Source organism: Petaurus breviceps, unplaced genomic scaffold (genome assembly GCF_028583685.1).
Source record: "Petaurus breviceps papuanus isolate PSGF00001 unplaced genomic scaffold, PetGlider_PUasm1.0 90644, whole genome shotgun sequence".
Taxonomy (NCBI): Eukaryota; Metazoa; Chordata; class Mammalia; order Diprotodontia; family Petauridae; genus Petaurus; species Petaurus breviceps.
In genome coordinates, this window is record NW_027187298.1 from 3,400,033 (window position 1) to 3,425,271 (window position 25,239).

A 25,239-nucleotide genomic window follows, 5' to 3' on the forward strand; every position below is an offset into this window, starting at 1 on the left:
GTCTCTATTTCTGTCTTTGTCTCTCTCTCTCCTTTTATAACCAAAGAATAATCTTATTAATTATATTAGCAACTGGAAGAATTAAAATAAGCTGGTTAATTGTGTGGCTTGCTAAACTGACTAGATGAGGCTTCAACCACGTGGAGATTTCTTTAGAAGGCACAGTTTCTGTGCTGCCTTCGGACAAGTGAAATTTCGCTGTAATTATTTATGACACTCCACAGCATACTAGCAAATACACCCGGTGATGTTTTGCAAGAATAATGACATTTTGGGAATATGAGATCTCCCTGGGTCCTTCTTCAGTGAAACCTGTGGTGAGAACCACAGTAATACTGATGATTATCCTATGAGGCTATGTTTGGAGATGAACACATTTCAAAGTAGGGGTAGGGGAGAAGAATTCTCTGATATTACATTAATTTATCTTTGGTTAATGAGCTCAGAGAATTGGGGGCATTAAAAGATCCTAAATCAAAGTACATATCATTGCCATCTTCATTATGCTCATTATGAAAAACTCTTTTGGGGGGGGGGGCTAAAAAAGCTGTCCTTTTTAGTTTATGCATCATGATTATTTCCCCTTAACAATAATCCCCTCCACTGTAGCATTAAATCCTTTTATTTCTAACAAAGACCCACACTTAAGCAAAGTCAACTCCAGGTGCCAGTGTATACAACATTCCATATCAGTAGTCTCCACCTCTACTGAGAGAAGAGAAATGTTTCTTATCTGTTTCCCAAGGTCTAAATTTCTAATTTCAAGGTTCTTTTTAGTGTTCTTAATGTTAATAATATTGTACTATCAAGAGAACCTCTTGTGACAATGCAATTGACTCAATAAACATTAAGCACCCACTATGTACAAGGCACTTGGTTACAGGCTTCCAATTGTGAGAATTACAAATATAAGTTTTTCACAATAAGAGGTAGCTATACTATTGTTTTATTATTGTATATACTGTTATTGCCTCTATATTATTGAGGTGGGCCTAGAGTCAGGAAGACCTGAATTAAAATCTGGCCTCAGACACTAGCTGTATGACCCTGGGTAAGTCACTTAACACTTAACTTGCCTTAATCCACTGCAGAAGGAAATGGCAAACCTCTCCAGTATCTTTGCCAAGAAAATCCCATGGACAGTATGGGCCACAGGGTCACAAAGAGTCGGACTGTACGACTAAACAACAACAATACTGTTAAGACAGTAGCAATACCAGCAAATGATAATTATAATAACAATAACAACAGTAACCATAAAATATTCCTCCACACTTCTGTCTCTTTAAATCCCAAGTGACCTTCTAGATTCAGCTGGGTTGCCAGCTCCTACAAAGGACCTTAGCCTGACTTTTTCTGTTGATAGAGCTCTCAAGCTACTTCCATAGCAATTATTTTGAACTGATTTTAACCTATTTTGTATTTACTATCCCTCCCCACCCCCACCCCCACCCTCCCACATATGTTGTTCCTCTAATGGGACATAAACTCCTTGAAGACAGAGACATTTTTTCTTTGTTTTTTGCATCCTCATTGCCTAGTACAATTCCCATCACAAAGTATGTGCTTAATAAAATGGCTGAATGCTTATTGTTGAATGCCTTTTCTGTACCTACTTAAATAGCAAGCAAGCTCAAGGCTATACACTCATCCATGTTCTCTGGCTGCCATGCAGAACCAAAAGAGTCACCAGAGAGGGCAGGTGATAGCTCTTTAGCCACAAAGAAAATCTGTTTCCAAGAAAAAAAAAGTACAAACCAGAGGATAGGATAGATCAAGTGAAAGCTGCCAAAAACACATATTCACAAAACTTTGAGGAAGGGTCAGGGCCTTCAGGAAGATAGGAAAGTACTGAAATCACCATCATCCCAATAGTTTACATACATAATCTCACTAGATTTTGACAAGATAGGGACTATAACAATTATATCTATTTTACTGATGTTGAAAACTAAACTAAGGAACAGATGTTAGTTGAAGGGAGGGAGGGGGAGAGAGAGGGAGGGAGGGATGGAGGACAGAAAAAGAGGGGGATGGAAAGAGAAAGAGGGAGGAAAGGAGAGAGGGGGAAGGGAAGAAAGAGACAGAGAGAAAGACAGATAGAGACAGAGAGACAAAGAGGGACATACAGAGAAAGGAGATATAAATCTTGTCCTCAAAGAGATTTAATAATCGAATGAGGGAAAAGCATGTACAACTACAATATAAGGGATAGTAAAAATAAACACAAAAGAGCAGTCCAGATAAAGGAGATGAGGATCGGAAATTTTAAGAATTGATCTGGGAAATTTTAATTGAGGTCCTCTAACTCTAAATCTAATGTTCTTTTTATTTTTCCATCTTCTCCAGCAGGCCTATTCTGGTCCCCACAGTCTCTAGTACCTTCACCTCAAAAATTATATTGTGTCTGGTATGTATACACATATGCAAGTATGTGAGTGTTTGTGAGTGAGTGTGTGTGTGTGTGTGTGTGTGTGTGTGTGTGTGTGTGTAACAGGGGGACTGGAAATACAGACCTCGTCCTTATATATCATTCTCACATTTTTGCCTGCTGCTAATCTAAAAAGTGAAATAAGATAGTTAAAAGGGAGCTTTGGATACCATTTCATATTAAGAAGGTATATTCTTATAACTAATCCAAGAACCAAAGTAGGAGAAGTATGACAGAAAGTATTTGGATAAATGTCAAAGTAGAGAAAATAGAAACAATTTTGTCACCGTACTATACTACAAACCTTCTGGACAGAAAGAAGTAATGGATGGAATTTGGAAAACAGGTTGCAAGTTTGGCATACAGACATGATACAATAATAGTGGGATGACAACAAGCCATTTGCTTTAGCTCCTTCTCTGCTACAAATGGAGCAACTAATAAATTATTTAACTAATATTGTTGTCGCTGTTTGATTGTGTCCAACTCTTCATGACCTCATTTGGGGATTTCTTGGGAAAGATACTGGAGAAGTTTGCCATTTCCTTTCCCAGCTCATGTTACAGATGAGGAAATTGAGGCATACTAGGTCAAGTGACTTGCCCAGGACCACATAGCTAGTGTCTGAGGCTGGATTTGAATTCAGGTCTTTCTGATTCCAGGCCTGGGACTCTATCCACAAAGCCACTTAGCTGCCCATTAATTAATATTTGTGATAGTTTCATCCTTTGAAATGTAAAGGAGCCAACAAATGGAAATTCTATTCTGAATCTGATTCTCCTAAATAGGAAGGAACTTGCTAGTAATTTGGAAATGATGGGAGTCTTGAGGCAAAGTGACTATTGTATCCTAAAGTTTGTGATAAAGGAGAGGAAAACAGAGAATTGTCTGAAATGCACCCTAGACTTGGTAAAAGCAGATTTTTATAAGGTTTATAGGGGAAACAGGATATTCCATAGATTAAATGTTTTAGGAGATAATGGGTAGGAGGAATGGGAGATGATTAAGAATGACCTTCTGAAATCAAAAAGTGAAATCATTCCAATGAGGAAGGGGAAAAATGGAATTCTTTTTATGAAGGGAGCAGGGATGTTGATAAAGTAGAGAGTTTTTCCAGAGGACTGCAACCAGGATAGTATATGAGTTCATGCCATATGAGAACTGGTCAAACAGGGGATGTTTAGCCTGGAGAAGAGTGGGAATAGGGAGAAGGGAGTGTGATGAATATATTCAAGTGTCTAAAGGGCTGAGTAACAGTATTTAGCAAGTCACAACCCATTAGGGTTAGTCCTAGAACCCAAAGAGGGCAAGTAGTGTGAACTTAAAATGCCAGTCCACCTGGGAGGGAGTGATCCTAGAGGGGGTGCTGCATATGCACTTGTCTTCCCAGTTAGAAGGTAAACTCCTTGAGGGCAAGAGTTATTTTGCTTTTGTCTTTATGTCCCTAGCACTTAGAGCAGTTCCTGGAATACAGTAGGTGTTTATATGACCATGTGCTAAACATTTTTAAAGCACCTACTATGTATAGGGCAATGTGTAGGTCCTGGGGATACAAATAAGAACAAAGATAGTCCCTGTCCTCAAGGAGTTTACATTGTATTTCTTTTGCCTTTTGGAGGGCAATTGGGGTTAAGTAACTTGCCCAAGGTTACAGGGCTAGTTTTTTTTGTGTGGGTGTTAAGTGTCTGAGGCCAGAACCGAACTCGGGTTCTCCTGACTCCAGGGCCGGCGCTTCACTCACTGCACCACCTAGCCACCCCAGGGAGTTTTTGCATTGATTGCAATGGGGAAAAACACTAGACAAAAAGAAGCTGAAAAAAGAGAGGATACCAGACTATACCTGGACTAGGGCCAAGATGTTGATGTTGGAATAAACACCAAGCAGAGCTGCTGGTGGCAAATGAAGGGATGGCTAGGAATTAGAGCTCTGTATGCAGGGAGGCTATCGGAGGAGTTATTTGCTCTGACCTCCAGCTCTCTAGTCTGAGGGGCAGAAGTAACTTGGGGTACTAATGAGATATGAGCACCAAATCAGAAGCAATCTGCATCATGATGTTTCCTGGTGATGAACCTATCCTTTGAGGGGAAGCAGAGATATGGAGGGGGAGATGATTGATGATGATGATGAAGATGATGATAGTGATGGTGATGATAGAATCAAAACAAAGCAGAGCAGCTCATGACAAGTGAAAGGTGTTTAATAAATGCTTACTGATTGATAGTTTGATTGCTTATGTAAGAGTGAGACTACCACCAGAAATGACTGGTTCAATCCTCCTGTGACTATAACAAAATGATTTCAATGATTAGGTCTAAAAACTGCCTAAAGCATGTACTGAATTGCTTTCCATTTATTCAACTTGAGGAGTACTTACTTCTGAACTAGTCACAGAAGGACTTTTCAGAGAAAGCTTGAGCTTGTGATCCAATTCACTTTTAATAAGAAAGATGTATTCTGGGAAATAAAAATAGTTTGTTTTCCTAAAGATTAAGCTCATTAAAATAAACTCTTTGTAAAGCCATTGATGGAAGATAAAAACTAATTGAATTGGAATTCACTTCCATGTCAATTGAATTAATACTGGGGTCATTTCCATGATTATTAAAAATAATCTTCTTAATGAATAGCTGTGACCACATCATACTCCTCTGCTCATAACCCTTTGGTGGCTCCCTATTGCCTACAGAATATAACATAATATCCTTAGTCTTATACTTAATATTGTTTACATCTGATGTCAACCTACCTTTTTAGATTTATTTCACATTATTCCCTTTTATGTACATTTTAAGCCAAACTGGACTACAAACTATACCACAATCCCCACCCCCACCTGCTCTTTCCTGGTCACATGGATTCTTGCTAGAACGCCTGGAATATTTCTTCAAATCTACCAGTTGAAACTGTTTTCTCCCTTCAATAGATACGATAGTATTGTAGAAAGAATAGTAGACCTGGAGTCAGGAAACCTGAGTTCAAATACTGCTTGAAGCACTAAGTGGTTATTTACTTATATGCAAATCATTTAACCTCCCATAATCCTAGTGTCCTCATCTGTAAAATGGAGATACTTTACTGTATTAGCTACCACAAGGGGTTGTTATGAAGAAAACACTTTGTTGCTTCCTATCCCTCTCCTCTTTAATTAATCTTCCATACAACTGTCAAAATCACTTTCCTAAGGTGCAAGTCAGATTATCGATCCTCTCACAATAAATTCTTCAATGACTCCCTATTGTAAATGGAATAAAATACAAACCCATTAATTAGTCTGGCATTTTAAATTCTCCACAATCTAGCATTAGCTCTCTTTAACCCCTTAATGTATTATATGTTCCAGCCAAACTAAACTATCAGCTGTTTCCTAAACCTGGAATTCCATTTTCTATCCCTGTGTCTTTACATAAGCTTTCCCTCATGCAGAGACATAACTAGCAAATTTGGGGTTGGTGGGGGGAAAGTACGTCCCAAGCAGAGCCCATTGCCAGCAGCAGTGTGAGCAAGAAAGAAGCTGGGGGTGGAATGTGGGTCTGGATGAGGCAGCTGATTCCTTATATATTTCCCACCCTGAGATAAAAACCCTGATGGCCTTGCCTTAGTGAAATTTTTGCCCTTATGCCAAAAATAATGCACTCCTTCCCTCTGTCTATCTCTTAAAATCCTTAATTGACTTCAAAGTTCATCTTAGGTGCCACCTTCTACAAGTCTATTCTGATGTTCCCAGTTTCTTAGGTTCTCTCTTTTCTCAAATTGTCTTGTATTTACCTATATTTTTGGGATGATTACACATTATTTTCCTTTATGCACTCTACATGCCAACCAAGCTGGTCAATTTGCTGTTCCCTGACCTTGGCATTCCATCTCTTTCTTAAGTGCCTTGGTACTGACTATCCCTCATGCCTGGAATTCTTTGCTTCTACATCTCTGCCCTTTCTAAGGCACTTTCTTTTCTACAAGTCTTGGTTCAGAGGCCCCCTCCCCCTTATTTAAGAGTGCTGTACTGATTCCTACAATTATCTACCACCTCCAAATTGTTTTGTATTTACTTGTATGTAATTATCTGTATACTTCTTGTTTTCCCTAATACAATGTAAGCTTCTTGAGTACAGGATCTATGTAATCTTTTGTCTTTGTATCCTCAGTACCTAGCATAGCACTTAATGTGCTTGTAGGTCTTCCTGTCATTCTCCTGACATAGAAAAGGTACCACAAGAGCATTCTGAATATCTACCTGTCATCCTTTGCTTTTGCCTTCTGACAAGCCCATCTTCTCTTCCTATCATACAATTTCTTATTAACATCCTTTACTCTTATTTTTTAGGAATAGCCTGCATTTAGCCACTGTGAAAATCACCTTCTGTTTGATATTATTTTTTTTAGAGAGTTGCATCTCATATTTTGTTACCATATAGCAAAACCAATAGAATTAAATAGATGGGTCCTTGCTTTCATGGGAAGTTTGGCATCAAGAAAAGAGTCTTGTAATTTCCCAGAGGTACTCTAGCCTACTCTCCTCTTGCTTTTTCAACTCTCAGAAACTAAGATGGGTATGTATTATTGGGGAGGAAGAAAAGCAGAAGGGGTTGCTCCCTTCACCACTCCCGCCCTGTGCCACACCAAATCTCCTTCTGATAATAGCTAGCATTTAGATAGCGCCATGTACTAGACATTGTACTAAGCACTTTTCTAAATTTCATCTCATTTGACCATCACAACTACCCTAAGAAGTAGGTGCTATTATTACCTCCATTTTATAGATGAGGAAACTGAGGGAAACAGAGGTTACACAGTTATTGAGTGTTGGGCTGCATTAGAACTCAGGTATTCCTGACCATAGGCTTTGCTCTATTCATTGTACCACCTACCAGCCATACTATTAAGAATCATTAAGGGGCACCAGGTGGTGCGGTGAATAGAGCACTGGCCCTGGAGTCAGGAGGACATGAATTCTAATCAAACCTCAGACACAACTCAAAAAACTATCTGTGTGACCTTGAGCAAGTAACTTAACCCCAACTGCCCTACCTTCCCCCCTCCAAAAAGAAAAAAAAAAAAGAATCATTAAGCATCCTACCTTGATCTGTGTTTGCTGAACCCTGACCTCCATGGCTATACTTATTTACTCTTCTGTAGGAATGCCCTGTTCAGAAGTAGAAAACAAGGCAAATTCGTTATTAATCGCTTTTCAACATTTTTAATGTTATTAAACACTTTTCAACATTCCCCTTTGGGTTCATTCATTCATTCATTCACACATGATACAGAGATAAATATGACATGGCTCTAGCTCTGATCAGACATCCTCTGGCTGTGGGATTTCCCCTGCATGTCAAAACCTTGTTTTGACAGCATTAGGATACATAATGGCTCCATATTCGAACTTAGACAGATGTTGCCAACGACTACTCTTATTACTCAAACCCCCTTCCCCTCCTAGACCATCAGAATAAATCTTCATTTTGCAAGCTAAAAGCTGGAGACTATAAGCCTGCTACTCTTAGTTCATTTATTCAGTGTCATCTTGGACATTTTCCCCTATAGCTTTGTACTTGATGGTAACTTCCTAATCCAAGAAACTGTCCTAGGGTGGGGAAAAGGATTTTTTCTAAACTAAATAAGAGATCCAGAATCCATTGAATCTTACTGGGCATTTCAAGGTTCAGAATTTTAAGAACACTGAAGCAAATGATGGGAAGGTAAATTTTCTTACTGGGAAGCAGTAGGAAAGAAAAGAAAAGAAATGCCATAATGTTGAAATGAGGGAAGGTAGGCAGCTTTTTTTTTCTTGGAGGCTAATAAACATATGGAATAGGTTACCAGGCAAGGCTGTTGAAGTCGAGAGTATAAATGAGTTCAATAGCCACCTTAGTTTTTTTTTTTTTATTTCTGGAGAAGGAAAGGATTAAAGGGTAGGACAAATATACAGATGGGCAAGAAGAAACTAAAATAATGAGTCCTGAATAAAGGGCCAGATGGTCTTCTCCCCCTTTTTGAGTACTTCTGACATGTCTACATTATAAACCACAATACAGATAAAGCCTTCTTAGAAAAAGATCTCTATACTACTCCCAAAAGTTAATGTCTCACGAGCAAATCATTTTCATATGCCTCTAAATTAGGAACATCTCTGGATGAAGGGAAGATTTGTTTTGCTTTCTGAAATGTGTTTGATCTTTGCTATTTTATCAATTAACTGTCCATGTTTTCCTGGTTCCTTGTAACTGGGTTGGATAATCTATACAGGAAAAAAAAATGATCAAGCCACATATGTTTAGGCACTAATAGACCCCAAAGTGTCCCTGATAGTTCTATTTGCTTCAGTCCTCTGGATCTTATACCATGAAAAGAGAGAGGTGAAGAGTGATAACTAGATAGATTTGGGTGAGCCTTGGAGGGCCTTCATCATTGTTAGATGGCAACATGATCGAATTCTGCACATATTCTAAGAATATAGGTCCAAGCTACACAAAAAATAAACTTCCTTTTACCCTAGAAAAGTCAAAGCTTACTGAATCTGAATTTCTTGATTTTTTCACAGATATAATAGCCTCCATCCCCCCCCCCCGCCAAGATTTTCCTCCCGTACCTGGAATTCGCTCCCTCACTGCTTCTCAAAATCCTTAGTTTCCTTTGAAGACCAACTTAAACACTTCAATGTTACCTCCTAATAAAGCTTTTCCTGATTCCCCTCCTCTACCAATCACACCTCCCTTCCTCCCTCTCTCTCTCTTTCCACTTATATACATGCATATATATAAACTACATGTATGTATGTGTATTTATATGTATGTATGTGTGTGTGCATATTGTTGTTGTTGTTGAGTTGCGTATGGCTCTTTGTAACCCCATTTGGTGTTTTTCTGGCAAAGATCCTGGAGTAGTTTGCCATTTTCTTCTTCCACTCATTTTACAGATGAGGAAACTGAGGCAAACCAGGGTAAGTGACTTTCCCAGGGTCACCCTGCTAATAAAGTGTTTGAGGTCAGATTTGAACTCAGGGATATGGGTCTTTGAGTTCAGGCCCATCCCTCTATTCATTGCACTACACTACCTAGCTGCCTCTGTGCATTTGTATATACACACATATATGATATATGGTATATTCCCATATATGTATATGTATATACACCTATATATATGTGTGTATATATGTATATGTGTATACACACTATCTCTACTAATAGAAAATCAGTTCATTGAAGACAGAGATTGTTTCATAGTCTCTAGGCCTTTGTATTCCCAAGACCTGGCACTATATCTGGCACAGGGTTTAATCAACATAATTTATCAACTTCATAGATAGTAAATTTAATAAATATTAATTAAGCTGCATGTTTAATGAATGTTTGGTGACTAATCTTTTGTTTGTTTTCCCATGCTGTTTACTAGAAAGGCAATGTAAATGAATTTACCAAACCATATTTTTTAGGTCCATTTGGCTAATCCACTGTTATGCTACAATGTTTACAGCAACATAGCTAAGACTACTAGATAGGGCCAATTTCAGGATGGTAGGGATTCAGTCATCACTTCCATGATCAGAAAGATGCCCAAAGTCAAAGCAAAAACGAAGTCAAGTCCAGGACAGTCTTTTTGAATGTCAGAGCAGATAATGGGTTGAGTTGAGGGATTTGGACAAGATTTATGAGAATGAACAGGGTTGGAGGGTCAAGGCAGGTCAGATACTGAGCTCATTTCATCTAGTTTGAAGTGGTTGCACTGTTGAGCTATAATATCAAATTGAATTCTCAATCTAGGACATGGTTTAGTGGAAAGAAAAATGACCTCTGAGTTAGGAGGCCTGATTTCTAATGATGCCATCATCACGATCTGTCTAATGGAAGACAAGTCACGACACTTCTGTGAACCTCAGTTGACATATCTTTAAAATGAGCATAATAATATTACCTCCTTCACAAGATTGTTGTGAGGCAAATGCTTTATAAAATGTAAATCCCCAAATTTCCTGCTGATTGTAGGCAGCATATGTACAACAAATATGTAATGGCAGCTGGAAGGAGAGTGAGAGGTCTCTATCAGTGTTCTGGTCCGAATGGGAGTAGCAGTAGAAGCTCAAGATTACTTATTTTTTTTATTCACTTTTCTGAAATATAACTTTATCTGTGGCTGAAAAAAAAATCAGTAAGAGGAGCAATTCTTATTCAGCTCAGGCACTTTACCCTATGGGCAACAACTGTAAACCCACCTTTTTAATGTTACTGCCACCAAAGCTAGTTACTTGATTAGGGAAGCAGAATTTTTGACAAAAGGGTGAGTAAATCTATTATTTGGTACTAGAGACCTTTGCTATGGTGCTAAGGTGAGACAAAGTGACCTTGACATGTTATCAGCAATTCAATTCAACACACATCGATTATACCCTTGCTATGCATGAGGATCTATAATGGATATATTGGGGTGGGGAACAAAGACAAGAAAGAAGCACTGCCCACCTTCAAAGAACTTTTCATTCGCTCATCTACTGCCCTCCTAATTCTCTCTTCTACTGCTCTCCTTACTGTTCTGTTGCACAACACTAAGGCATGGGTGATTGGTAAGGAACTTATTTAAACAGTCCAACCCCTTGATCAGAGCTCTAGACAATGCAATGATGAGAACTCTAAGAAGGGGAGTAAGAGAAGTAAGCCTACTCTCCTTCTTTCAACCTCACCCTTAGTTTCCTAGCAATATAAAAAATATGCTGACTCTCTGAGGGAATGATGGGATCTTGAAGAGTCCTCTAGTTAGACAGTTTGGTAGAAAGAACACTAAACTTGAACTCAGAAGATCTGGATTCTAGGCTCAACTTTACCATTAACTATCTATGTGACAATGAAGAAATGGCTTCCCATCTCTGAGTAAAAAAAAGGGGTGAGAGGTGAATGGAAGGTGGAAGAATTGATCAATAAGCCAAAGACAATATGTAACTAGATTACTTTAGGCAACTAATGCATCCTCTATGGTGTTGGTAAATACAGACATTAGGGAAACTATTTTACAACTGTTGAATGAGATATTTTCTATTAAATCTATAAGGATGACAAGCTTATTCTCTGAAGTATAACACAATGGTACCCTTAAATACACTGTTTAGATCCTATTTTTTTAGTTAATATTGATAGTAAGTAGTAATGAGATGCTGAGCATAGGCTAACCACCAGTTTGGGCCACAAGAATGTAGGCTCCTCCTTGCATTCCCTCAGCCAGATGACCTCTATCCCCAAAAGACTTCTGCTGTAAGGCTTAACATATTCTTGTGTAGGTGAAAGGGTTCTGGGGTCTCCTGGATATATCAAAACTACCTCAGTTGGGGAGAGGAGGGATTCAATTCAATAAGGGGTAGTGCCTGGATGATTACAGACAGCAGGAATATTCAGAATTAGGACCTTCTTTCTTCCAAGCAAATGTGATTTAATGAACTAAGTATTTGATTTGTCTATCTATCTATCTATCTATCTATCTATCTATCTATCTATCTATCTATCTATCTATCTATCTATCTATGTGTCTATTAAATTTCAGGCATTGTACCAGTCACTGGTGATACAAATATGAAAATGAAACAAATAAAATTAATTTGGGGCAAATGAAGGGAAGGGAAGACTGTAGAGCACTAGTAGCTAGGAAAACCAGGAAAGACTTCTTTAAAAAGTGTCAATTAAGTGGAATTTTGAAGGCATAGGTAAGGAAGAGTCATGAGGTTGGTCCAGGGCAAAAGTAGGGATATACTGGATGGAATGCCTTATATGCCAATGAGGTATAGCATGGAGGAAAGTTTGGTGAAATCATCAGGACCCCAGAATCACACCAACTAGAGGCAACTTAGGCAAGACCAAGAGACATAGAAAACTATTCCTTTTCTCAAAGTATTAAGAACTTTCAGAATCATTTAAATAACTAGAATTATGATGTAGATGAACCCCTTGTAGTACATTAGTGTGATATTTATTTTGAGTGTGACAATTGACAAGATCTATATATCCAAAATGCTTCAAAGACAAGGAGAAATGGTAACCAGAGATGAAGCCCCTTGGGTTATATGGGAACTTTTGGGACTGTAAGAGGGAGAATAAGCATTATGTCTTTTTGAGGAAATTGTTGAGCTGAAAAGCTGGATAGTAGCTTGTCCGGGAGTTTGAATGAGGACAGAGACAAATAGCATGCTGATCAGAAATTAGCAGGCATCAGCCCAAGAACCTGGAATTAGGGGGACTGGAAGCTGTTTTAAGTTTGGTAAGGAGACAGAGAGGGTGCTAGCTACATTAGCAGAGGCTACTATTAGAACAAATAAGGAGTCGGGTGTGGGAATGCTTCTTGGGGCTGGGGTAAGAAAGGCACTGCTGCTGCTTGAGTTTGCTGAACTTACTCCTTTCCATCTTCTCTCTTTCCAGGAGAAGGAATTTTAGTTCTAAAGTTCTCTGTTCCTTAAAATTATGCTTATACCTCTTGTTTTAATTGGTGCCAAATTGAGCTTTCATGAGATAAAATTTATATCAGTTTCAACTGCTTCTGAAGTCATGTATGGGCTTAATTGCAAATGGGTACATACTGCAAGGGAGAAAGTGTTCCACAGTGGCATACAGAGAAGAAGACCAACACCAGACCCTAAAGTTTGTCTAAAAACATCAGGATTTTTTCTTTTAAATTGTTTTTAAAATTAATTAATTAATTAACTTTTAGTTTACAACATTCAGTTCTATAATCCTTCGAGTTTCAAATTTTCTCCCCCTCTCTCCCCCTCCCCCATGGTAGCATGCAATCAAATATGAGATCTACAAATACCTTCACATTAAACATTGGTCAGGTTGTAAAGAAGGATTATAACTAATGGAATGAACAATGGGAAAGAGGAAACAAAACAAGAGAAAGAAAGAGAGCAAGTAGTTTGCTTCAATCTGAATTCAAACTCTAATTCTTTCTCTGGATGTGGTCATCTCTTTCCATCATGAATCTTTTGGGGTTGTCTTACAACCTTACACTACTGAGAGGAGCCTGATCTGTCAAAACTGGTCATCACACATATGTTGTGTCTGTAATTGTGTACAAATTTCTCCTGATTCTGCTCTTCTCACTCAACATCAGTTCATATAAGCCTCTCCAGGTAAATATGAAGTCCATCTGTTCCTCATTTCTTATAGCACAATAGTATTCCATTACATTCATATAACACAACTGGTTCAGCCATTCCCCAATTGATGGGCATCCCCTCGATTTCCAATTCTTTGCCACCACAAAAAGAGATGCTATATTTTTGGATATATGAGTCCTCTTCCCACTTCTATGATCTCTTTGGGATACAACCCTAGAAGTGGTATTGCTGGGTCAATGTCTATGCACTTATTTATAGAGCTTTGGACATGGTTCCAGATTGCTCTTCAGAATGGTTGAATCAGTTCTCAACTCCAACAACAATGCATTAGTGTTCCAATTTTTCCACATTCTCTCCAACATTTATCATTTTCCTATTTTGTCATCTTAGCCAATCTGACCAGTAAGATGAGGTACCTCAGAGTTGTTTTGATTTCCATTTCTCTAATCATAGTGATTTATAGCATTTGTCATATGCTTACGGATATCTTTAATTTCTTCCTCTGAAAACCACCTGGTCATTTCCTTTGACCATTTATCAATTGGCAAATGACTTGTATTCTTATAGATTTGACTCAATTCTCTGTATATTTTAGAAATGAGGCCTTTATCAGGTTGTAAAAAATTCATCGTTGTAAAAATTCTTTCCCAATTTTCTACTTCCCTCTTAATCTTGGTTACATTGGCTTTATTTGTACAGAAACTTTTCAATTTAATGTAGTTAACATTATCCATTTTGCATTTTATAATGCTTTCTAACAGGATTTTTTTCTTAGATAGAGCCTCCAAGCTAAAAATTAACATCATGGATTTGGTTATTAATAACTTTTGATAAACTTCTCCTAAAGGACAAACTAAACTACCTGGGATTTGTCTTTCCTTTGCCTTAGGTTAAAAATGAGTCAGTGTGATTTTTGTTGTAGCAGACTAGGTTGGGTCATTGTGACAAGTGGTCACACTCACTTCTCTCTTTTCCCCACCAATATGCAGAGAAAACTCTGTGGGGTAGCATCCAGGGTGATGATTAGATATTAGTAATTTCCCCTTGCAAGAAGAAAACTTGTTGTCTGGTAAGACCCATATTCCAGAGGTGGAAGAATAAGTATTTCTTTCATAGAATCACAAAATTTGAGATTTGGAAAAAACCTCAGCAACCAAGTAGTCTTTCAGCTTCCCTCTACACACCTATACCCAGTTAGGGTCACTTAGACTTATTTTGTTTTTTTTCAGTCTCCCAATTCCTTGCTTTCTCAATCTTTCTCAGACTTTAGAAAGGCAAGCTACTTCTCTGGCCAATGTTCCTTTTGAATACCTCCATCACAGACCAAGAAAACATGGTCCCCAGATAGTACAAGTGAGCGTGAGGGATCCATGGGCTCTCCTGCCAAGCAGCAAGGAGCCAAACAACGAATCAGCAAAAGGGAATACAGAACTCGCCTACCAGAGGGATCAAACAGTCCCAATGCTGAGGATAACAATATATTGAAAATGTGATGAAAGGAAAGTTCCACTCAGAATTTCAATATTTAGCCAACATAATTGAGTGTGCTCACCAAACTCTTGTGAAGCAGCCACCATCTGGCAGCCTTCTGCCAGTCAGGCATTTAAGCTCCCTCCACTACAAAGACTTACGCCAGACTCTGTGACAACTCCACTAAGCTCTAACGTAAATGACAATACTTTCTGGGGGCCAAAACAGAGAGTTGGTGATACAAAGGATTTGATGTCTCATAATTAACATGACAATAACATGCTAACACCCTAATAAATATTGTCTGTGCATTTAATGCTTCTCAAGGAATAGGTAGTTTGGCACTATAGAAAGAACACTGGGCAAGAAAAAACAGGTTGAAATTTCAACTTTGGTATCTTATTAATAATGAACATAGCTGATATTTATATCATAAATTAATATTTGCATACTGCTTCACATACATGCATTATCTGACATGATCTTTACAGTTACTCTGTGTAGCAAGTACTTTTGCAGGAGGAATCAAATCTATGATTTTGTTTGTTTGTTTTTGCTTTTTGGAAGGCAGTTGGGGTTAAGTGACTTGCCCAAGGTCACATGGCTAGTTTCTGTGTTAAGTGTCTTAGGCTAGATTTGAACTCAGGTCTTTCTGATTCCAGAGCTGGTGTTCTATTCACTGTGCCACCTAGATGCCCTGATTGTTTACATGTGGGTATTCATTTGTTTTCTGGAGGGCAATTGGGGTTAAGTGACTTGCCCAAAGTCACACAGCTAGTAATTGTGTCAAGTGTCTGAGGTCGGATTTGAACTCAGGTCCTCCTGACCCTAGGGCTGGCGCTCTATTCAATGCGACACTTAGCTGCACCCAAACCTATCATTTTACTAATGTAGGCAACTTTTAGTGTTTAGATTTCCCCTCCACTGGTATATATTTGGCATCTTTTCTTAGAGAAATGTCAGGGATGCTGAAAATTATGTTGACTTTCCCAAGAGGACATAGCTAGGCCACAGCCAAGACTTGAACCCAGGTCTTTCTAACTCTAAGACAAAGCCTTTCTCCACTATGCCCCTTGACTCTTTGGATACCTAATATTTTACAGCTAAACCAAGTTGAAAGTCAGAAAGTTTAAATGACTTGCTTATGATTTCAGAATCTATGAGTTAGTAGGGACCTCAGAAACCATTTAATCTGATTCATATCTGAATAAGCATTCCTTCTATAGCAGCTCTGACAAATGTTCTTCTAATCATTACATGGATATTTCTAGTTGGGGGATAGGGAGGGAAAACCTTCTCAGGGAAGTCCAATTCACTTTGAGATAATCTCTAATTTTTAGCAAATTTAACTTGCTTCTTTTTAACTTCAACCCACTGATCCTAATTTTGTCCTACAGGGTCAAGCAGAGCAAGAATAATTACTCATCCATGTGACAGCCCTTCAAATACTTGGAGAAAGCTCATTATCCATTTACCTCCAAACACACACACACACACACACACACACACCATTTTTTAAAAATCAGGGTTAAACACTTGTCTTTCTTTCAATTGATCTTTGTATAACACTATTTTAAAGACCTTTAAAAGTCTTAGTCATTCTTCTTTAGTCATACTACAGATGTGGCCACACCAAGCCAGAGTAGAGCAAGAATATCATCTTTGTAATATCTGTATATACATATATGTATATATACACAGGTATACATTCTAATTCACTATGATCACATTTACTTTTATGCTTTCCATATTGCTGACTTATATTGTTCTGGTAATTCATTAAAACCTCCATGTCTGGTCTAGCTTATATGTGAGAGGTTGATTTTTTTTTAATCCCAAATGAATTACTCCATATTTATCTTTATTAAACACTTCTCATATGCTATCCAATATAATGCTCTAACCTGTCAGGGTCTTTCTGGATTCTGACCATCATTCAGTGTATCCACTATCTCTCCTAGCTCTGTTATCTGAAAATTTAATAAGTATGACATCTTTTTGCATTATCCAAGTCAATGATAAAAAAGTTAAACAGCACAAGGACTAAAGCAGATTTCTGAGGCATTCCCCCAGAAACCTCCATCTCACAATATCAACCTATTAATAAATATTCTTTGGATCTGATCATTCAACATATTGTTAATACACTTAAATATACTATAAATTGTTGTGCATCTCTTTCTGCATCATTTGGTTCAAAAGTTTAACTCAGCATTGATACTTCATTTGAATTGGATATACTGAAACTACTATAATTGCTTTAGTACCTTTTCTCATCTTTATCCTTCTCTCTAATTGGATGCTGGTTTTTGATCTTTGCTCTAATTAGTAAATGGTATCCCTGGATATCAATACAGCTGATTCTGAAATGACTCTTGAATTAGGAACAAGCCATTTCCTGTTAAGATCTGTGGCTGGAGAAAATGTCTGGAAGCTAAGAAAACCTGGTTCAATCACTACCTCCAGCACATACAAGCTATACAATCCTGGGCATGTCACTTAACAGTGTTCTGGGCAACTAAGATTAGAATGTGCATAGAAGGTACTGACCTCCATTGCTGGAGGGGGTTTGTTCTCCTAGGAGTTGCCTCTACTAATGACATCACAGACCCAGTTTCTATACTTAAGATACATCTAGTCTTTGACTGATTTTCATTGGTTCGCATCATATTCAGAACTATCTGCTTCCTAGAAGATAGTATTCATGATATGTAATATATAGGTATTGAGCTTCCAAGATATCTACAAGATTTTGGCCTCTTTGACTTCTCGAACTGGAGTCATATACACATACATACACCTATATACATGTATATCTGTACACACACATATATACATGTATAGATATATGCATGTATATATATATACATATACATATGTGCACACACATATATACACAAGCACATGCATATCCACATGCATATGGCACAACTGGGTGCCACAGTGAATAGAATGCCAGGCCTGGAGTCAGGAAGACCCGTCTTTGTGAGTTCAAATCTGGCTAGTTATTAGTTGCATGACTCTGGGCAAGTTGCTTAACCATTTGCCTCAATTTCCTCACAGTAAAATGAACTGGAGAAGAAATAGAAGGCCACTCTAGTGTCTTTGACAAGAAAATCACAAATGGAGTCATGAAGAATTAGACATGGCTGAAATGAATAAATAGCAACATATAAAATTATGTTTGCATATGTACACGAGTGTACATACCCAAATACATACTACCTCTTATGTCAGTCCTCAAGTAACTTTTATCTTCATTCATGATGGTATTTTTGCAAATATCATGCCTGAGCACTGCAGTTTTCTCATGAACTGATGCTTCTTGTTTTTGGACACATAATGAAACAAAAATTCACCAACTCCTTTGTTCATTTTAGCAAGAAAAACCTGTGAGACACATATCTGTTTATTTACAACTTCCTTTTGTCTTCTGCTTTTCCTTATCACAAGAATACCAATATTGATATAATAAGGAAGACTGTGTGAGAGTGGTGGCTGAGAAAGACTTCAAGAAATAAGAGGATTCTTTCCAGGCATAAATGAGGAGCGAGTTTCAGACATTGTGTGGCTTGCATGAGTACATGGAGATGGGGAATATAATTCTGAGGTTGGGGAACAGTCAGTAGACCAATGTCCCTGGAATGTAATGTATGTGCAGGGATATACTGAGCATTATGGATAGAAAATAAGTTTGGAGTCAGGTTGTAGAACTCCTTAAATGTCATAATGAGTAATCTGAATTTTACCCTAAAGGCAATAGGGGAGCAATCATGTTTTTTTGAGGAGGGGAGGGACATATTCTGTGTGCATCTTAGAAAAATCATTCTGTGGGCTGATTGAAGGATAAGCTGTAGAGGGGAGAAATTGAAGACAAGATCAATTAGGGGGTTTGTGTGATGGCTCATATGAGACATGATGAACTTCCAAAGTGGAATAGTGATCTGATGAGTAGAGACAAGGGAATAGATGGGAGATATGTTGCAGAACTAGAAAATCTATGATCTTTTATACTCTGCTGCATTTGGGCAGAGAAGGTCTCATAGGTTTGTTTTTCTGGTAAGAAGGAAAAACAGTGAAATTTGGTCTTGAGCAAGACAGTGACAGACGGGTTAAACTTCTGAGAGTTTCTTATAATTCCCAATTCCTTAATAAAGTCCTAATGGAATATTATGCCTGTATAGCCCAGATATATATCCAGACTGGCAAGGCCATTAGATGTCTACATATATGGCACACTGGCTTCCTAGCTACTCTTATGACTTTGTCAATCACCCTGGCCTCTGCAAGAATGGAGACCACTGAAGTGTTTGCAGCTGACAACAATGATTGCTGCAGAGCTGTGCTTTGGGGAGTGGGAGGCAGGGTAAAGGATGGGTCTTCCTCCTTTTAGCAGAATTTAGGGTCTGCCCATTCACTTCATGGAATGACTGTATGAACCAGCAAAGGAGTCTGACCCTTGTTGGCTGTGACTCCTGTGCATTCAGCTGTCTCAGTTCGATAAGGTTAGCAGTAGTGAACTGTCACTATGGCTACAGGGTGATTGGATGACAGGATCCATGGTGTGATAGAAATAGCATTGGAAATGAAGTTAGGAGGCAGATGGTTAACCCCAGCTTTGGTACATACTACCTATGTGACCTAAACTGCTTAATCCCTTTCATCCTCAGTTTCCTCATCTAGAAAATTAGAGGATTGGACTATATGATTATTAAAATCTCTTTCTTCTCTAAATCTTGTAATCATATTACTAATAAGACATTACCCCTGAAGTTGTGGATGAGACATGTTCTCTTTCCTTGCTATGTGATATTCATGCACCCTGATCAGGTTTAGGGGCTTCCACTATTTGTCTTAGGACAGGGAAGGAAACAAACAGGTTTTAAGTGCCTTCCATGTGTTAGGAACTATGTAAAGAGCTTTACAAATACTATCTTGTTTGATCCTCACAACAACCCTGGGATATAAGTACTCTTATTAGCCCCGTTTTACAGTTGAGGAAACTGAGTCCGAGTATAAATTACTTGCTCAGGGTTACAGAGAGAGTAAATATCTGAATGCAGGGCCAATGTTCTACCCTGTATTCACTTTACCCCCTAGCTACGTCTGCAACAGGGCTATGTTGTCCCCAGTGCTCCTCCAAGAGCAAAATCCTATTGTAGGACCTCACTGGTCTATGTGTATTGCCATACATTTCTGCTGGGGACTGACGGTCATCAGTGTTGGCTATCATTCAGGTGGGGTCACTACAAGGTCCCAATCTGGCATGAGGCTTGGCGCATAGCCAGAATTTTGTTGAGGTAAAAATAAATGAGAAGAGAATGAAGGAGCCGGTTGATTGTGACAAGTAGGTTCCATGTAGGGGGGATCAGCTGGGAAATATTCAGAGCATAGGCTGCTTTCAGGAATGTAGGCCTGTGTGCCCAGATTCCCAAAACAGAACAGCAGACAGATAGGAAGAAAGGGTGAAGAAAGAGAAGGGGGAGGGGTCCTAAAGAGAGACTTCCCTTTTTTTTTTTTTAAAGCAATTGGGGTTAAGTAACTTGCTCAAGGTTACATGGCCAGTTATTCTGTGTGGGTGCTAAGTATCTGAGACTGGAACAGATCCCGGGTCTCCCCATGCCAGGGCCGGCACTCTTACTCACTGAGCCACCTGGTCGCCCCAAGACTTCACTTTCTTAATAATTCTGTCAGGGCTAGCTCAGTTGGCAAGCTTGGCAATGTCTATAGTATCACAGACTCTATATGCACAGCTAGGTTTATCAGTCTCACAGTAAAAACTCAAAAGTTTTGTACAGCTTTGAGTTTGACAAAGTGGTTTCCCTAATGCAGACTTCTGAGCTTTGTAGCATTAGTATTCTTATGCCTCTTTTGCAGATGGGTAAACTGAAGCTCAGACAGGTCATTAAACTAGTATCAAGGGGCAGCTAGGTGGCACAGTGAATAGAGCACTGGCCCTGGAATCAGGAAGACCCGAGTTCAAATCCAGCCTCAGACATTTCACACTTACTAGCTGTGTGTTCTTGTGCAAGTTGCTTAACACCAATTTCTCTGCCTTCCCCCTGATAAAAAGACAAAAAAAATAAAATAAAATAAAGAATAAACTAGTATCAAAGATAGGGCTTGAAACCAGTTTTCAACTCCATATCTAGCACTCTCTCAGCTATACAATGCTGCCTTTTCATAACTTCTTGGGCCAAATGATATAATCAGTACCATCCATGGACCACAGAAATCAGACCTGAAGAAACCTAGCTACATATTTGATTGTGTGAACCTGGAGAAATCACTTGCCTTACATTCACCTTAGTATTTTCCCTTATGAGGATATTCTACGAGGCAATTTCTAAGGACCCGTCCAGTCATAAAATTCTTGATTCTAAAAATTCATTTAATGTTTTAAAATTAAATGTTCTAAGTATCAGTTCCTACATTCTATATTTCTAGATCTCTGGTTCTAGGGTTCAATTAGTAGCAATTTGGCCATTGCCATTGAATTTCTTTGACAGTTCAAGTGTTTTGCAGCTAAAGTTCAATGCTTTTTTTCCAAAATATAAATCAAGGCTCTTAGAAAAAGACATTGTACTCAGTATTTTCTTTCCTGCCATGGTGGTTTAACTTGCCTATGAAGAAAAATGTTCAGTCTGCTTTGAGATATTGACACATGAAAGAAAAGACAGTATTGTCAACACTGGCTTATCTTTTCTGAGTGTGATGTGAATCTTTTTAAAGTATCATTTTGATGTTAATTTAAGAAATATATACTGAGAATCTATTGTTTACTAAAATGATTTCTTTTTGTGATATTGAACAAATTACCTCACCTCTCTGATCCTTCATTTCCTCATCTGTAAAATGGGGATAATAATAGTAGTGCTACACAGCTCACAGGTTTTTGTAAGAAAAGAATTTTCTAAACTCTAAAGTGCATTATAGGGGGAGGACCAATATGGCAGAATAGCAATTAGAAGAACATCCTAGGGTGGGGCGGAGCCAAGATGGCAGAGTAGAAGCACGACCCTCTCGCAGCTCCGGCTTCCACCCTCCCCAATCCATGTAAAAAGGGGACTCTAAACAAACTTTGGAGCTGCAGAACCCACAAAATGACACAGAGAAGCTAACCTCCTGCTGAGAACAGCCCGGCAGGCCGGCAGGAATCGGCCAGCTCAGCGCTCTGGGAGCCGAGCCCAGCCCCACACGGAGGCTTTAGCCCCAGGGCGGGTCTGACTAGCCGCCAGCCAAAGGGACTCCAGATCAGCAGCAGCTGTGGCCGTTTCCAGATTTATCAACACATAGATGCGAAGGACAAGGTGAGAGGCCAGTGCATTCTGGACTTTGGGACCCAGTAAATGGGAGTGCGTGGCTTTTACCCCCGGGGCGAGAAACGGCTGAGACGCTGGCACAGCCTGCCAGCGCCATGTGGCAGCTTCAGCTCCTGGCCTGCAGAGTGTAGGGGGACCAAGCACCAGTCTGAGGGGTCATCGCTCTTGCTTTAACCTGCTTGGATCTGGATTGCAGTCTAGGGTGGAGGTCCTGGGGTGTGTGTCCAGCTTGCCAGAGCGTGTGGAGACCTCAGAGAGGGCACCCATCTAATACCTCCTGCAGCTGAGAAAACCCCAGTGTTTGGGACGAAAACTCCCCTGTCTGGTAGCAGAGTCCTACTGTGGCAAAAAGCCCAAAAGTGAAATCATTGAGTGGCAAAATGAGCAGGCAAAGGAAACAAAGCAGACAGAAGATTCCAACATTACACTCCTATTTTGGGGATAAGAAGGAGCAAGGCATGGAACAGGAGGAAATCAGTGAAGTCAGAACTCCTGCACCAAAAGCTTCAAAGGAAAATACAAGCTGGTTACAGGCCATAGAGGACCTTAAGAAGCAGATAAGAGAAGTGGAGGAAAAATTGGGAAGAGAAATGAGAACAATGCAAGAAAATTATGAAATGAGAGTCAACAGCCTGACTGAAGAAAATAATACCTTAAAAAACAGACTGACTCAAATGGCAAAGGAGGCTCAGAAAGGCAATGAGGAGAAGAATGCCTTAAAAAGTCGAATTTGCCAGATGGAAAAAGAATCTCAAAAGCTCACTGAGGAGAATCATTGCTTCAGAATTAGATTGGAGCAAATGGAAGCTAATGACTTTATGAGAAATCAAGAAGCTATTAAACAGATCCAAACAAATGAAAGAATAGAAGGCAATGTGAAATATCTCATGGGAAAAACCACTGACCTGGAAAATAGATCCAGGAGAGATAATTTAAAAATTATTGGACTGCCTGAGAGCCATGACCAAAGTAAGAGCCTGGAAATCATCCTCCAGGAAGTTCTCAAAGAAAACTGCCCTGATGTTTTAGAACCAGAGGGCAAAATAGAGGTTGAAAGAATCCACCGATCACCTCCTGAAAAAGATCCCAAAAAGAAAACTCCTCGGAATATTATAGCCAGGTTCCAGAACTCCCAGATTAAGGAGAGAATATTACAAGCAGCCAGGAAGAAACAATTTGAATATTGTGGAAACACAATCAGGATAACCCAGGATCTGGCAGCTTCTACACTGAGGGATCGAAGGGCCTGGAATGTGATATTCCGGAGGTCAAGGGAGCTGGGATTAAAACCAAAAGTCACCTACCCAGCAAAACTGAGTATCCTGTTTCAGGGGAAAATATGGTCATTCAGTGGAATACAGGACTTTCAAGCATTCTTGCTGAAAAAACCAGAGCTGAATAGAAAATTTGACATTCAGATACAAGAAGCAAGAGAAGCATGAGAAGGTAAACAGGGAAAAGAAATCATTAAGGAACTTATCAAAGTTGAACTATTTTTTTTAAGCAATTGGGGTTGAGTGGCTTGCTCGGGGTTGCACGGACAGTTGTTGTTTCTGGGTGTGGTGCTGGGTGTCTGGGCCCGGATTTGATCCGGGTCGTCCCGGCAGTGAGGCTGGTGCTCTTGCTTGCTGAGCCACTTGGCCAAAGTTGAACTATTAACATTCCTACATGGAAAAACAATAATTGTAACTTATGAAACTTTTCTCAGTAGTTGAAGGGATTAGAAATATATATATATATATTATATATATATATATATATATATATGTCTTTATATGAGGGTATGCAGGCATATGAATACATATGTGAATGTGTGTATATATGTTTACAGGTATACATAGATAGAGGGCACGGGACCTATTTAACAGGAAGGGATGATACTTAAAAGGTGAAATTAAGAGGTGAGAGGGATATAATGAGAGGAGACAGGGAGAGACAGAGTGGGGCAACTATCTCATACAGAAGAGGCAAGGGAAAATGGTTACAATGGAGGGGAAGAATAGGAAGGCAAAAGGGAATGGGTCAACCTTATTCCTATTGAATCTGGCTTGAGGAGGGAGGGAAATACACACTAAATAGGGGATCTCACCCTCCAGGAGAATAGCTGGGGGGAGAGGATATGAGGGGGGATGATGGAAGGGAGGGCAGGCTGGGGGGAGGGAAGTTGGAAGCACCCACTTTTGAAAAGGGACAGGATCAAAGTAGAGAATAGAACAAGTGGGATGTGGGATAGGAGGGAGGGAAATATAGTCAGTCTTTTACAATATATCTGCTATGTTATTGTTTTGCATTAGCCACACATGTACAACCTATACTGAACTGCTTATCTTCCCAGTAAGGGTAGGTGATAAGGGAGGAAGGGAATGAATCTGGACTTCAAAGTTTTAAAATCAAATGTTTAAATATATATATATATATATGCATATATATATATACATATATATATATATATACTATTATCAATATTGTTTTACATATAATTGGGAAATATAGAGATCCACTATGCCCTACTGGAAAAGTTGAAACGGGTATGGGAGAAAATATGGGAGAGAGCAGATCAGAGGTGGGGATATCCTGTGGGACTGCTGTTTTGGGGGGATGGGTGGGGGAAAAACGGGGAGAAAATTTGTAACTCAAAATCTGGCGGAAACGAACGATGTAAATCAGAAGTTAATAAAGCATTAAAAAAAAAAAAAACAAGAACATCCTAGCTCTCTCCTGTACTTCCTCCGCAGAACTCTAGAAAATACAGCAGACCAAGTTGTCACAGTGAATAGTTTTTTCCAACATTAGGAGACAGGCAGAGAGGTCTGTTGAAACTAAAGATGGGGTTTAGCCAGGAGTGTATCACTTCGAGCATTTCAGAGTCAGGGTACTAAAAGAGGTCCAAGGCTGTGCCCAAAGGCAAGAAAAGATCCCCAAACCA

At 39.1% G+C, this 25,239-nt stretch overlaps 1 long non-coding RNA gene across 1 annotated transcript in view; it reads right to left on the minus strand.

Annotated features, from left to right (window-relative positions):
* The window catches only part of LOC138143509 (uncharacterized), a 174,019-nt gene that overhangs the window by 89,707 nt on the left and 59,073 nt on the right, over window positions 1–25,239 (minus strand). The window contains exon 2 of the long non-coding RNA XR_011163706.1: window positions 7,507–7,572. This is a non-coding gene — a long non-coding RNA (uncharacterized lncRNA). The remainder of the gene's footprint in view (window positions 1–7,506; window positions 7,573–25,239) is intronic.